This window comes from Schistocerca piceifrons, chromosome 6, assembly GCF_021461385.2.
Source record: "Schistocerca piceifrons isolate TAMUIC-IGC-003096 chromosome 6, iqSchPice1.1, whole genome shotgun sequence".
NCBI lineage: Eukaryota > Metazoa > Arthropoda > Insecta > Orthoptera > Acrididae > Schistocerca > Schistocerca piceifrons.
Genome location: NC_060143.1, coordinates 587,427,092 through 587,439,644, shown reverse-complemented (window position 1 = coordinate 587,439,644; position 12,553 = coordinate 587,427,092). Strand labels below are relative to the sequence as shown.

At 45.2% G+C, this 12,553-nt stretch overlaps 1 protein-coding gene across 1 annotated transcript in view; it reads left to right on the top strand.

The window, feature by feature from the left end:
• The first annotated feature begins 380 nt into the window (after window positions 1-380).
• Window positions 381-12,553, top strand: part of LOC124802433 (CCR4-NOT transcription complex subunit 6-like) — a 129,788-nt gene continuing 117,615 nt past the window's right edge. Inside the window, exon 1 of the mRNA XM_047263211.1 lies at window positions 381-462. The gene's annotated coding sequence lies outside the window, so the exon portion shown is untranslated. The remainder of the gene's footprint in view (window positions 463-12,553) is intronic.

The window sequence follows — 12,553 nt, the reverse complement described above, 5'->3', positions numbered from 1 at the left end:
CACCCTGTATAGCTGCGTAGAAGATCGTAGAAACGCACACAGTAGGCACCAAATATAGAGGATGGTCGGCAATAACTCAGAGCATGGAGAAAAGGAAACGGTAACTCACTTTACGTGCCGCGCTTAAGGAATGCCTTTCTTTTTCGCGTAGTGTTGGCTGCAGTTGGTTCTGAAAGGATCCGTGTCGTATTTACTCGCAGTATTCGTTCTTAATACGTAGTGGGGGCTGCACGACCGCAGTGCGGCTCGCGAGGGTGTGGAGCGGCGGCCCAGCGGGCTGCTCTGCTGGCGGCGAGTTGGCCAGGCAGGTCACGGCTGAGGCGGTGTGAAGGCAGCGCGCGCGCGTCTGCCCGCGCTTTCTGACGCGTTCCGTTCTGCTTTGTTCTGTTGCAGTGACAGCGACGCAGCCGCCGCAGAGGCCGTGGATCCCGCTTACGAGGCCAAACCGCAACAGGCCGACATGTAAGTACACACACACACCTCTCTCTGTGCTTGTGAACGCAGTCGGGCTGCTTAATAACTACTAGAGCTCGTATCTCTTGGTCGTATTAATTTGTTAATAATCCTCACCGTATGTCATCATTAGTATTTGCTGCCACTGACTGACATATTACTAAATAATAACAGCGCAAGTTGCTTTTACCAGCGTTACCTTTCATACAGGTTACCTTCAAGTTAGTGAAATATTCAACGTAAGCTAACATTCTGCTTAAGTCGCACGTGATTCCATTTCGTCTGTCACCTCGTAATTAACTGTCACGCCGACTACCAACTGCCCCCCCCCCCCCTTTCCACAGCGCCCACCGCCCCTCACCGGCCCTGCGCCATCTCGAGCAGAACCGTCGGCCGAAGAAGGGCCACATCGCTCCTGGTGTACTGTCAGATTTACCAGCTTAATATCGTTCTAGCTCCCTGCGTATGTGTGTTTTTCACTCCAAACAGTTCCGTATCTGCGTCCCGTGTGTCGTAGTTCCAGCTGCGCTCCGCATCCGTAACCTCATCCTGTCGGAGAAAAAAGAAGGAGTATTCCAATTCAGAGCAACACCCACTTGTGTGTTCTCGACTCACGGAAGGCGTATTGTGTGAATGAATGGTGCTTCCATCTTCATTCGCTTGTTCCCGTTGCAACGTTACTGCCTATATTCAATGAGTGACACCCTGCCTGATAGTACTGACCGAGAGTTTGTATCTTCAAAGTGGACTCGCTGAACGGCTGTAAGCAGTCGCGTTGCCTTGGCGGTGATGTTCATTAATTGGTCAGATAGCTTGTAATCTGCAAAATAATTCTTTGAAGGAACTACTGGGCGAGTTCAGAAAGTTATTTTTTCTTAAACCGTGATGTCGTAGAAAGTAGAGACGAGTGGATATAAAACGTCTTTACATCTGTTGTTTCACTGTAGAGTTTTCTTAAAACATTTGTATTCAATCCTCAAACGGAATTTCAGTATTCGATACCGAGAACACTTTAGAAATAGCGGCAGTAAACCGCCAACTTTCTTCCACCACATGAAAACAGTACGACATACGGCAAACGACATATAACAGTCTGTTGACGTCCTAGACATTGCACAAGGAGGACAGCTAATGAGTAATCTTGAAGAAATGGGCATATATTCACACACACAAAACTACCCTCAAGAAATTCTAAATCGACAGATCGATTTGAAACATTAACATTACAAAACAACTCCCTGGTGGGTACATGTGTGAGTACCTATAATGAACTTCAGTCTCTCGGTATTTTTAAGACGGACCACACCTTCAGTGACAGTACAGTAAAAATTATGCGCAACGGATTTTAAACGCAAATGAAAAGAAATGTAGGCCTCTCGAGAAACTGAAGATGACAAATTGTATTTTTGTGCCAAGGTGACGCCTATTACTTCCCACATACTTAACTAAGACTAATAAAGGTAATCAAGTGATCTAGTTTACTAGAAAACAGGATGGAACTCAATATCACGACAGGTTTATTTCTAAAAGACGTGAATTAAACACAGGTCAACATAAGATATCGATTTTATTCTTCCTGATGTTAATTAAAGTCAAATGTTGTGATAGACAGTCGACAAAATGGAACAAAGGGTGGTGACTTGACTCTAATTCTGACTTTAAAAAATTGATAACGCGGTCCGACTGGGATTAATACAAATGGCAGTGACTGTTAACTGTATCCTGAGAGAAACTACCACGACGTGCTTAAGCTGGACAGCGACCGTTGCTGCTGTGAGTGCGCCGTTAAGTAAGAAGATGCCGCTCCGAAGATTCCCAGCAAGCTGCGCTGCCCAGTGGGACGTCTCCCGCTCTCGTTCGGATCCACCTGTGCGCCCCGCGCCCAGTCTACGACTCCGAAACCGTGTGTTTTCTCCAATACTGAATCAACTACTCCACTCCACACTTCAAGATCCTGTCTCGTAGTTGCCAAAAGGTCCGCGTGAGGCTTGCGCCAAAAATCTAAAACAACCAACTGAAAGCTAGCAGACCACTCATGTGTCGTGTACCGTATAGCCCAATCGACGCACGGTTATTTTATCCGCACGGTAAACACTGCGCCTCGTTTTACTATGTGATCTCAAGGAGGAAAAAAAAAAAGCCTCACGTCTCTCCAGCTTTCTGCAGTGTCGCCCCATTTTACCCATCCTGGAAAAATGTTTTCACTGGCCTAGCTGGTACTGATCTTACAAGCCTGAAAGAAAGTAACGTGAGGACCCCTCTAGAAACGGCAGATTTAACTTTGCCTCGGCCGGGAGTAATTGTCACTCACTTCACGCCCGTCACAGCTTGGCGAAAGCAGTCGTAAAAAGTTGTTGTCTGTGACCTCGGGGACAGTACGGCGTCGTCCCGTTCCGGGCCCTCCGCTTCCCACGGCCAGTGGCCCCCTCTGGCTTGGGCCGAGTTCGGCGTCACGAGCACTGCCAGCCCTCTCACCGACCACTGACCACACAGCCTGTGATTGTCCGTTCGATTGAAAAAGTGAAGCTGAACAAATGGCCTGCTGTCTTTTTACAACACGCAGAGAATTCTAATGAAATTATCATTCTAAAAAAGATTTGTCTAATCAATCAAAAGCTACAAATATCGTATTATCACGAAACTAAAAGTAACCACTGGAAAGCATGCCTTTACGTAAACAACGTTGGGAAATTGTTACAAACCCTGCGCACCACAACATTATATGGCGTAACCAATTTTACGAAAAGCAATAGGATTAAATTACAGCCGGCCGCGGTGGCCGTGCGGTTCTAGGCGCTCCAGTCCGGAGCCGCGCTGCTGCTACGGTCGCAGGTTCGAATCCTGCCACGGGCATGGATGTGTGTGGTGTCCTTAGGTTAGTTAGGTTTAAGTAGTTCTAAGTTCTAGGGGCCTGATGACCTCAGAAGTTAAGTCTCATAGTGCTCAGAGCCATTTGAACCATTTTTGATTAAATTACATAATTATGATCGCAGAACCACATAAACACGAATTGTACCAGAAATAAATGGTGTTCAGAAATTCCTGTTACGAACTTCTAGGACTTACATAGAGGGGAGTGAGTACATAATACTTTGAATAGGAACCCATTTATGGAAAACCGTCTCTGTGCTGCAGCTGTTTGCAAACGTGTTTCCTATGTAGGCATTCAACAGGGTAGTCACGGTGGGGGGATTACATTAGACGGGTTCATGTCATTTGACGTCTGCCCTACCTCTGTCAGTGTTAGAGTACACGTTTGCAGAAGACCGGTCTCGACAATGTCCGGCTCCATCGCATACATTTTTCACCACAGTTACGCAACGGCTTTGACGAAGGGTACCTCACTATCAGCAGTCGTGACTTGGAAGTGGCCGTGTTGCATCGTGTTGAAGAGAACACGTCAACGAGTATACGAGCAATTTCTTTGGCTGTAAAAGAAGCGATGTACTGGATCACGCCTAATCACTTACTTGTAAAAGGAGTCACCTTACCAAAATGTTTTCCAATGTTGTAGAATGCAAACGCTACGTTTCTGGAAATGGGTTCCAATTCAAAATATTGTCTACTCACTCCTCTCTACAAGTCCTAATAGTTTACAATGGGAATTTCCGTACACCCTATATAATATAGCTGATGAGATTACCAAAGAAGGAAACTGCCTGTAACCAAGTGACGTCGCTGACTCAGCCATCAACATAGCTCTACGAAACAGCATTGTGAAATAAACTTTAATAATTCCACAGTTGCATAGATAACTATTCAAACATTATTTAACGTCTACTATAGCTCCAATGAGGAAACCTATAAAATGGTGTGAAAGCTTCTGGGACGTCAGTGTCATACGGATATCAAGACCATCTTATGTACGTAGCAAGCCATAATTCTCTAATAGGCTAAATTATATACGTAAAAATTTTGAAATATTATACCAGACTGTGCACTTTAAACAGATAACCTGAAGATAGCAATTACGCTGAAATAGGCCTACAGTGATAAACAATATAAACAAACATAGTAGCGTCTTTGATCCCATAGCATACTGTAATAATATCCTTATATGACATGATATGAAGCAACGGACCCAGATAAGTAAAAAAAGCTGTTGTAGGTATTTGGGTGCATTACAGTCTAGTGGCGACACGGTCTCTACCTGGTGATATGTCTGCCCCGAGATCTTGAATGTGGTGCTCACTGTGGGGCGGGTGCATGGTGTGTTGTTCTGAACGATGTCATTGGAAACACTCCCTTATATTTTCGTGTGTGCCAAAAGAAATGTTCCTACTGTGGCGCGTCCCTTTGTGTTAATTAGTGTAATTTGGCTGGTGGTTGACTGGACTGTGGCAGTTTAGCTTGGTCGTTCCTACAACACATGCCATATGGTTCAGCAGGATACTGGTTTGCGCTGCTATATGAACAGAATTTCGACATTTCACCCATACAGATGGTTGGAACCACTCCATGTAGGTCGCAAGGTATGTGCCCCTGCCCGACAATGTCTTTATGTTTTCGAGGCATGTCTCACACTGTAGCAGTCTCTCATCTTCTCATGAGTGGAAGGTATTAACCATTGAAACTTCACAGTATGGTCACTGCGTGTTTGTTGCAGTTGATCTCATGTATTCGTGACCTTTTTGTTCAGTGTCCTCAAGACATTCCTGTACATGTAACCTTTTTTTTTCGTTTGGCACAGGGGCGCACTTGACTTTTTGTTATGTGTCCTCGTCTCAGCTCGTACATTGTGTGTATGCAGTAGAGGAGTAGCGAAGGGTTTTCAGATGCAGTGGCATGATATGTTAATGCCATGTCATACATTGTACTAAGACATTCTTGTCGGATAAGAAATGAGAAGGAAGCGCTTGTATGTGAGTGTAATGGGGATGGTAACATGTAGCTCTAGTAATTGAAATCAAGTGAGACCAGAGCGCATTGGCCGATGGTGTCAATGGGGAATCGCTGATACAGTGCAGACACAAACAACAGGGATGACTGACAAACCGGACCACATGGCGAAATAACATGACCAGAGAGCAAAACCCCAATTGAATACCAGAATGTAGCAACTATCAGCAACCAGAGCAACGATGAATAGAATCTCAAGCACTGTTGGAGCATGACTGAGCCCCTGCACTGTCAGCTTCATAGAACCACCGTGAGCGCCGTTAGGCTGGTACGGTTCGTGTGGCCCACGCGTAGCACTGTGGCAGCGACGGCAGCACTCACAGATTGTAGGGGTGCCACCTAGCGGCCGTCACCTCGGTCCGTGCCTTCTGGTGGGCAGCCAAAATTGGCAGACCGAGGTAACAAAACCCTCTCCCCCTAAAATGGGCGTGCAGGGCCTGAAGCGCCCTGAAAAATGTTTTGGTAGGTGAACAGTTGGTGTCATGTCTGTGGAAGCCGCCAGCTGGTGGAAGAAATGCAGGGCTTTGGGCACTGTGCTGGGGAACTGCAATGTGGAAGATAACTGCAAAGCAGACAGAGGCTGTGATGATATCTCGACCTCCATACCTGTGCCTCTGGGAGGTGCCGACAGTGTCCTGGAGTGCAAATGGTACTTGTGAAATTGAGGGACATGTGAGGCTGGGGACTCCAACTCACATGGATGAACTGCTAGAGGGGTAGACTGAAAGCGGGGACGCAGTTGGTTCATGTGCCGATACTCCAAATCTTTGGGGTAGCAGTGGTGGTAAGGTACCATCCGAGAGTGGCCACTGTGTAGCTGGCATCCATGAGGGTTTCGCTCTATAGCTGAACCTGGAAGGTTCATCCAGCATGTCGGGCCTGGTGTTCCTTGCCGTAAGATGGAGGAGTGTATGCTGCTGTCGACCGTGGATGAGTTGTGCTGGACTGTGGTCGTGGACAGGGATGGACCTGTAGGTGCTCAGGAACATTTTGAGTGCCACTGTTGTGGTAGATGCACCCACGGCCTTCAACATTTGCTGCTTAAATGTGCACATCATCCACTCCTCTTCGCCATGGGAGGAGGGATGAAATGGAGGGCTACTCAGGTATTTGATGCCATCGGCCATGTAGAACTTTTCAAAGGCCATAGCTGTGAATTGGGGCCCATTGCCAGTTATGATGGTCTGGGGCAGCCATTCAGTGGCGAGAATGTACAGAAGGGCAGTTGTTGGTGGTCGATGCCATGCTGACCACAAAGGGTTAGTATGAATAAGCGTCCATGACACTGAACCACATAGAGCTGAGAAAGGTGACTTTGAGACTAATGCAGTCTCGAGTCCGACGGAGAGTGGGCCAGGAGGCGAAAGACTAAGGTGGAGCAGCCTGAGGGTGACCACATACATAACAGCTGCACACCATGACATCAACATCCTTATTCAGTCCTGGCCAGTAGACATGTCGCCTGACACAAGTATATAAGGTAGTTGGCATGAGAACACAGTGGGTACCTACCTCTGCATCCAGCAGGAGATTATGGATAAATGATGAGAGAGGCAAGACCAGGCTTGGAGCTTGGGAGCAGCTGACATCGAAAAATAAGTGTGCCACCCATGGAGTACATAGTGTGTGACATGCCACAAGATAAGGTCTTTACTTGTTGTGCAGTAGGCGTGTACTTGATCGTGTGGAAGCTAAGGAAAAGAGCCCAACGCTGGAGTCTTTGGGGCTATCCACTCTGGAAGCCAAGAGTGTGGCCTAAAGAGTGCTACTCCCGGTTTATGGTCTGTAATGAGGGTAAACAAGGTTCCAAATAGGTACACATGGAACATTTTCACTGCAAAGATGATCGATCGCCAACGCCTCTTTCTCGATCTGGGAGTAATTGCATTGGGGAGGTGTTAGCGTTTTGGATGCATAGGCGATTGGTTGCTCCATACTATCATTAACGTGTACCAGCACTGCACCAGTGCCATGGGGAGAAGCATCCGTAGCCAAAACAAGGGGGCGTTATGGGGAAATGGGGATAAGGTGGTATGCAGAATGTAACATGCGCTTCAGCTGTGTGAAGACCTGATAACAGGATGGCGACCACTGAAATGGAACATCTTTGTTCTGCAGCTGGTTGAGGAGATACATAATGTGTGCTGCGGATGAAACTTATAATAGTAATTCACTTTCCTGAAAGAAGCCTGCATGTCCTGAAGGTTTTGGAATGTGAGAGAGAGTCAATAACAGAAACATTATGATCAGTGGGCTGAATGCTATCTTTTGTGAGCAAGTGGCCTGGGTAGTCCTTGTTCATGGAAAAAATGATATTTGTGCAGATGGAATTTGAGTTCTGCAGTATGCAGTGTAGTACAGAGGGTATACAGGCTATGCAGGTGGTGTTAGTGCATAGTACCTCTAACAATTAAGTCATTAAGGTAATCAGTACAATCTGGGATGGACATGGTTAACTGTTCCAAGTATGTCTGGAAGTACACTGGAGCAGAAGAGATCCCAAAAGACAAACACTTGTATTTGTATAAGCCAAAAAGCGTATTATGACAACGATGAGTTAAGATTCCTCATCTAGTGGAATCTATAAATAAGCATCAGCAAGGTCTATTCGAGAAAAAATTCACATCCAACAAGCTTTGAGAGGAGGGCCTCTTGACATGATATAGGCTAGCTTTGCACCAGAGCTTGGGCTTGATCATCGACTTAAAATCTCCACAAAGCCAGAGGGAGCCATTTGGCTTCTGGACCATGAACACGGGTGTGGCCAACACCCTAGTTTTGACCAGTTCTAAGTCCCCAGCGTCGTGAAGGCGATCGACTTCGAGCTTAACAGCCTTCCTTAAGGAGGCTGGCTGAGGACATACTCGACAGAAACAGGAACTGCATCTGAATGTAAAGAAATATGTTCCTCAAAATGGAGTCTCTAAGTTGATGCATCACAAAACAGTTGGGACAAGAAGGTAGACCCCGCTGTTGTGCTAATGCAGCTGGACTGGCTGCACGGAGGTCAGTGATATGTCCAAAAGTGATGAATCATGACGCCACCATCGGCAAAAAGGCTTGCGCGAGTTCCGTTCTCATGGTGGTGGTTGAGCTGCTGTAAAGTGGGGTTGGCCCGTAAGATGTTCGTTTCCTGCCTGCGTGATCTCCAAAGAGTGTGTGCTTTTCAGTATGTCGTCCGAGGAAAGATTGTCTACTTTGAGGGACGCAGTGCGAACTTCTGGATTAGAAGACAGTTGGACCATTGTGTCAGAAATCAGGGAGTCGGCATATGACGTTTGGCAAGAGGGGTTGACACAGGTAAAATCACGACGATGACTCAGACCTTGCGAATCCGTCACCGACGAGTGATAAGACTGGCCCAATTGCTTGTGGTGCTGATGGAACTCGAAGCATGATGTTACCATGTGAAACTGTTGCGGATAATAGTTCAACATCAACGAACACATTTCCTGGAAAGTGAGTGCAACCAGGTTTGTGAGGGGAGCCAACTTCTGTAGCAAGAAATGTCTGTGAGGAAGCCCAAGTAACGAAGAGCAACCGTTAAAGAGCATCAACAGACACCCGAAAATTGGGGAACTACTGTTTCAGTCGCTGCAAATACGCGTCCCAATCCTCCTTGGTGTCGTTAAATGGTAGAAATGCGGGTGAGTGGGACTGGGAGGTGACCACATTCTCGATGGGTTGTGAACCTTGTACGTGTAACTGTTCTGACATAAGCTGAATTTTCTGACGCAGATGGTCCATTTGCTGCTGGAAATGCTGCTGCAATTGCTTCTGTGGGAGCAGTGGCTGCTGTTGCTGTTTCACTAGCTGTAAAAGTTTTGCATCCCATGAACCATGGACCTTGCCGTTGGTGGGGAGGCTTGCGTGCCTCAGCGATACAGATAGCCGTACCGTAGGTGCAACCACAACGGAGGGGTATCTGTTGAGAGGCCATACAAACTTGTGGTTCCTGAAGAGGGGCAGCAGCCTTTTCAGTAGTTGCAAGGGCAACAGTCTGGATGATTGACTGATCTGGCCTTGTAACAATAACCAAAACGGCCTTGCTGTGCTGGTACTGCGAACGGCTGAAAGCAAGGGGAAACTACAGCCGTAATTTTTCCCGAGGGCATGCAGCTTTACTGTATGATTAAATGATGATGGCGTCCTCTTGGGTAAAATATTCCGGAGGTAAAATAGTCCCCCATTCGGATCTCCGGGCGGGGACTACTCAAGAGGATGTCGTTATCAGGAGAAAGAAAACTGGCGTTCTACGGATCGGAGCGTGGAATGTCAGATCCCTTAATCGGGCAGGTCGGTTAGAAAATTTAAAAAGGGAAATGGATAGGTTGAAGTTAGATATAGTGGGAATTAGTGAAGTTCGGTGGCAGGAGGAACAAGACTTCTGGTCAGGTGACTACAGGGTTATAAACACAAAATCAAATAGGGGTAATGCAGGAGTAGGTTTAATAATGAATAGGAAAATAGGAATGCGAGTAAGCTACTACAAACAGCATAGTGAACGCATTATTGTGGCCAAGATAGATACGAAGCCCACACCTACTACAGTAGTACAAGTTTATATGCCAACTAGCTCTGCAGATGACGAAGAAATTGAAGAAATGTATGATGAAATAAAAGAAATTATTCAGATTGTGAAGGGAGACGAAAATTTAATAGTCATGGGTGACTGGAAATCGAGTGTAGGAAAAGGGAGAGAGGGAAACATAGTAGGTGAATACGGATTGGGGGACAGAAATGAAAGAGGAAGCCGCCTGGTAGAATTTTGCACAGAGCACAACATAATCATAACTAACACTTGGTTTAAGAATCATGAAAGAAGGTTGTATACATGGAAGAACCCTGGAGATACTAAAAGGTATCAGATAGATTATATAATGGTAAGACAGAGATTTAGGAACCAGGTTTTAAATTGTAAGACATTTCCAGGGGCAGATGTGGACTCTGACCACAATCTATTGGTTATGACCTGTAGATTAAAACTGAAGAAACTGCAAAAAGGTGGGAATTTAAGGAGATGGGACCTGGATAAACTAAAAGAACCAGAGGTTGTACAGAGATTCAGGGAGAGCATAAGGGAGCAATTGACAGGAATGGGGGAAATAAATACAGTAGAAGAAGAATGGGTAGCTTTGCGGGATGAAGTACTGAAGGCAACAGAGGACCAAGTAGGTAAAAAGACGAGGGCTAGTAGAAATCCTTGGGTAACAGAAGAAATATTGAACTTAATTGATGAAAGGAGAAAATATAAAAATGCAGTAAGTGAAACAGGCAAAAAGGAATACAAACGTCTCAAAAATGAGATCGACAGGAAGTGCAAAATGGCTAAGCAGGGATGGCTAGAGGACAAATGTAAGGATGTAGAGGCCTATCTCACTAGAGGTAAGATAGATACCGCCTACAGGAAAATTAAAGAGACCTTTGGAGATAAGAGAACGACTTGTATGAATATCAAGAGCTCAGATGGAAACCCAGTTCTAAGCAAAGAAGGGAAAGCAGAAAGGTGGAAGGAGTATATAGAGGGTCTATACAAGGGCGATGTACTTGAGGACAATATTATGGAAATGGAAGAGGATGTAGATGAAGATGAAATGGGAGATATGATACTGCGTGAAGAGTTTGACAGAGCACTGAAAGACCTGAGTCGAAACAAGGCCCCCGGAGTAGACAATATTCCATTGGAACTACTGACGGCCGTGGGAGATCCAGTCCTGACAAAACTCTACCATCTGGTGAGCAAGATGTATGAAACAGGCGAAATACCCTCAGACTTCAAGAAGAATATAATAATTCCAATCCCAAAGAAAGCAGGTGTTGACAGATGTGAAAATTACCGAACTATCAGTTTAATAAGTCACAGCTGCAAAATACTAACACGAATTCTTTACAGACGAATGGAAAAACTAGTAGAAGCCAACCTCGGGGAAGATCAGTTTGGATTCCATAGAAACACTAGAACACGTGAGGCAATACTGACCTTACGACTTATCTTAGAAGAAAGATTAAGGAAAGGCAAACCTACGTTTCTAGCATTTGTAGACTTAGAGAAAGCTTTTGACAATGTTGACTGGAATACTCTCTTTCAAATTCTAAAGGTGGCAGGGGTAAAATACAGGGAGCGAAAGGCTATTTACAATTTGTACAGAAACCAGATGGCAGTTATAAGAGTCGAGGGACATGAAAGGGAAGCAGTGGTTGGGAAGGGAGTAAGACAGGGTTGTAGCCTCTCCCCGATGTTATTCAATCTGTATATTGAGCAAGCAGTAAAGGAAACAAAAGAAAAATTCGGAGTAGGTATTAAAATTCATGGAGAAGAAATAAAAACTTTGAGGTTCGCCGATGACATTGTAATTCTGTCAGAGACAGCAAAGGACTTGGAAGAGCAGCTGAATGGAATGGACAGTGTCTTGAAAGGAGGGTATAAGATGAACATCAACAAAAGCAAAACAAGGATAATGGAATGTAGTCTAATTAAGTCGGGTGATGCTGAGGGAATTAGATTAGGAAATGAGGCACTTAAAGTAGTAAAGGAGTTTTGCTATTTGGGGAGCAAAATAACTGATGATGGTCGAAGTAGAGAGGATATAAAATGTAGGCTGGCAATGGCAAGGAAAGCGTTTCTGAAGAAGAGAAATTTGTTAACATCCAGTATTGATTTAAGTGTCAGGAAGTCGTTTCTGAAAGTATTTGTATGGAGTGTAGCCATGTATGGAAGTGAAACATGGACGATAAATAGTTTGGACAAGAAGAGAATAGAAGCTTTTGAAATGTGGTGCTACAGAAGAATGCTGAAGATTAGATGGGTAGATCACATAACTAATGAGGAAGTATTGAATAGGATTGGGGAGAAGAGAAGTTTGTGGCACAATTTGACCAGAAGAAGGGATCGGTTGGTAGGACATGTTCTGAGGCATCAAGGGATCACCAATTTAGTATTGGAGTGCAGCGTGGAGGGTAAAAATCGTAGAGGGAGACCAAGAGATGAATACACTAAGCAGATTCAGAAGGATGTAGGTTGCAGTAGGTACTGGGAGATGAAAAAGCTTGCACAGGATAGAGTAGCATGGAGAGCTGCATCAAACCAGTCTCAGGACTGAAGACCACAACAACAACAACTATTCTGTGCTACTTTGTAGTGTGAATTATTTCATAGGTGTCGTATAACTCACTTTTTAAACACTTGGATTTTAGCTTTCTC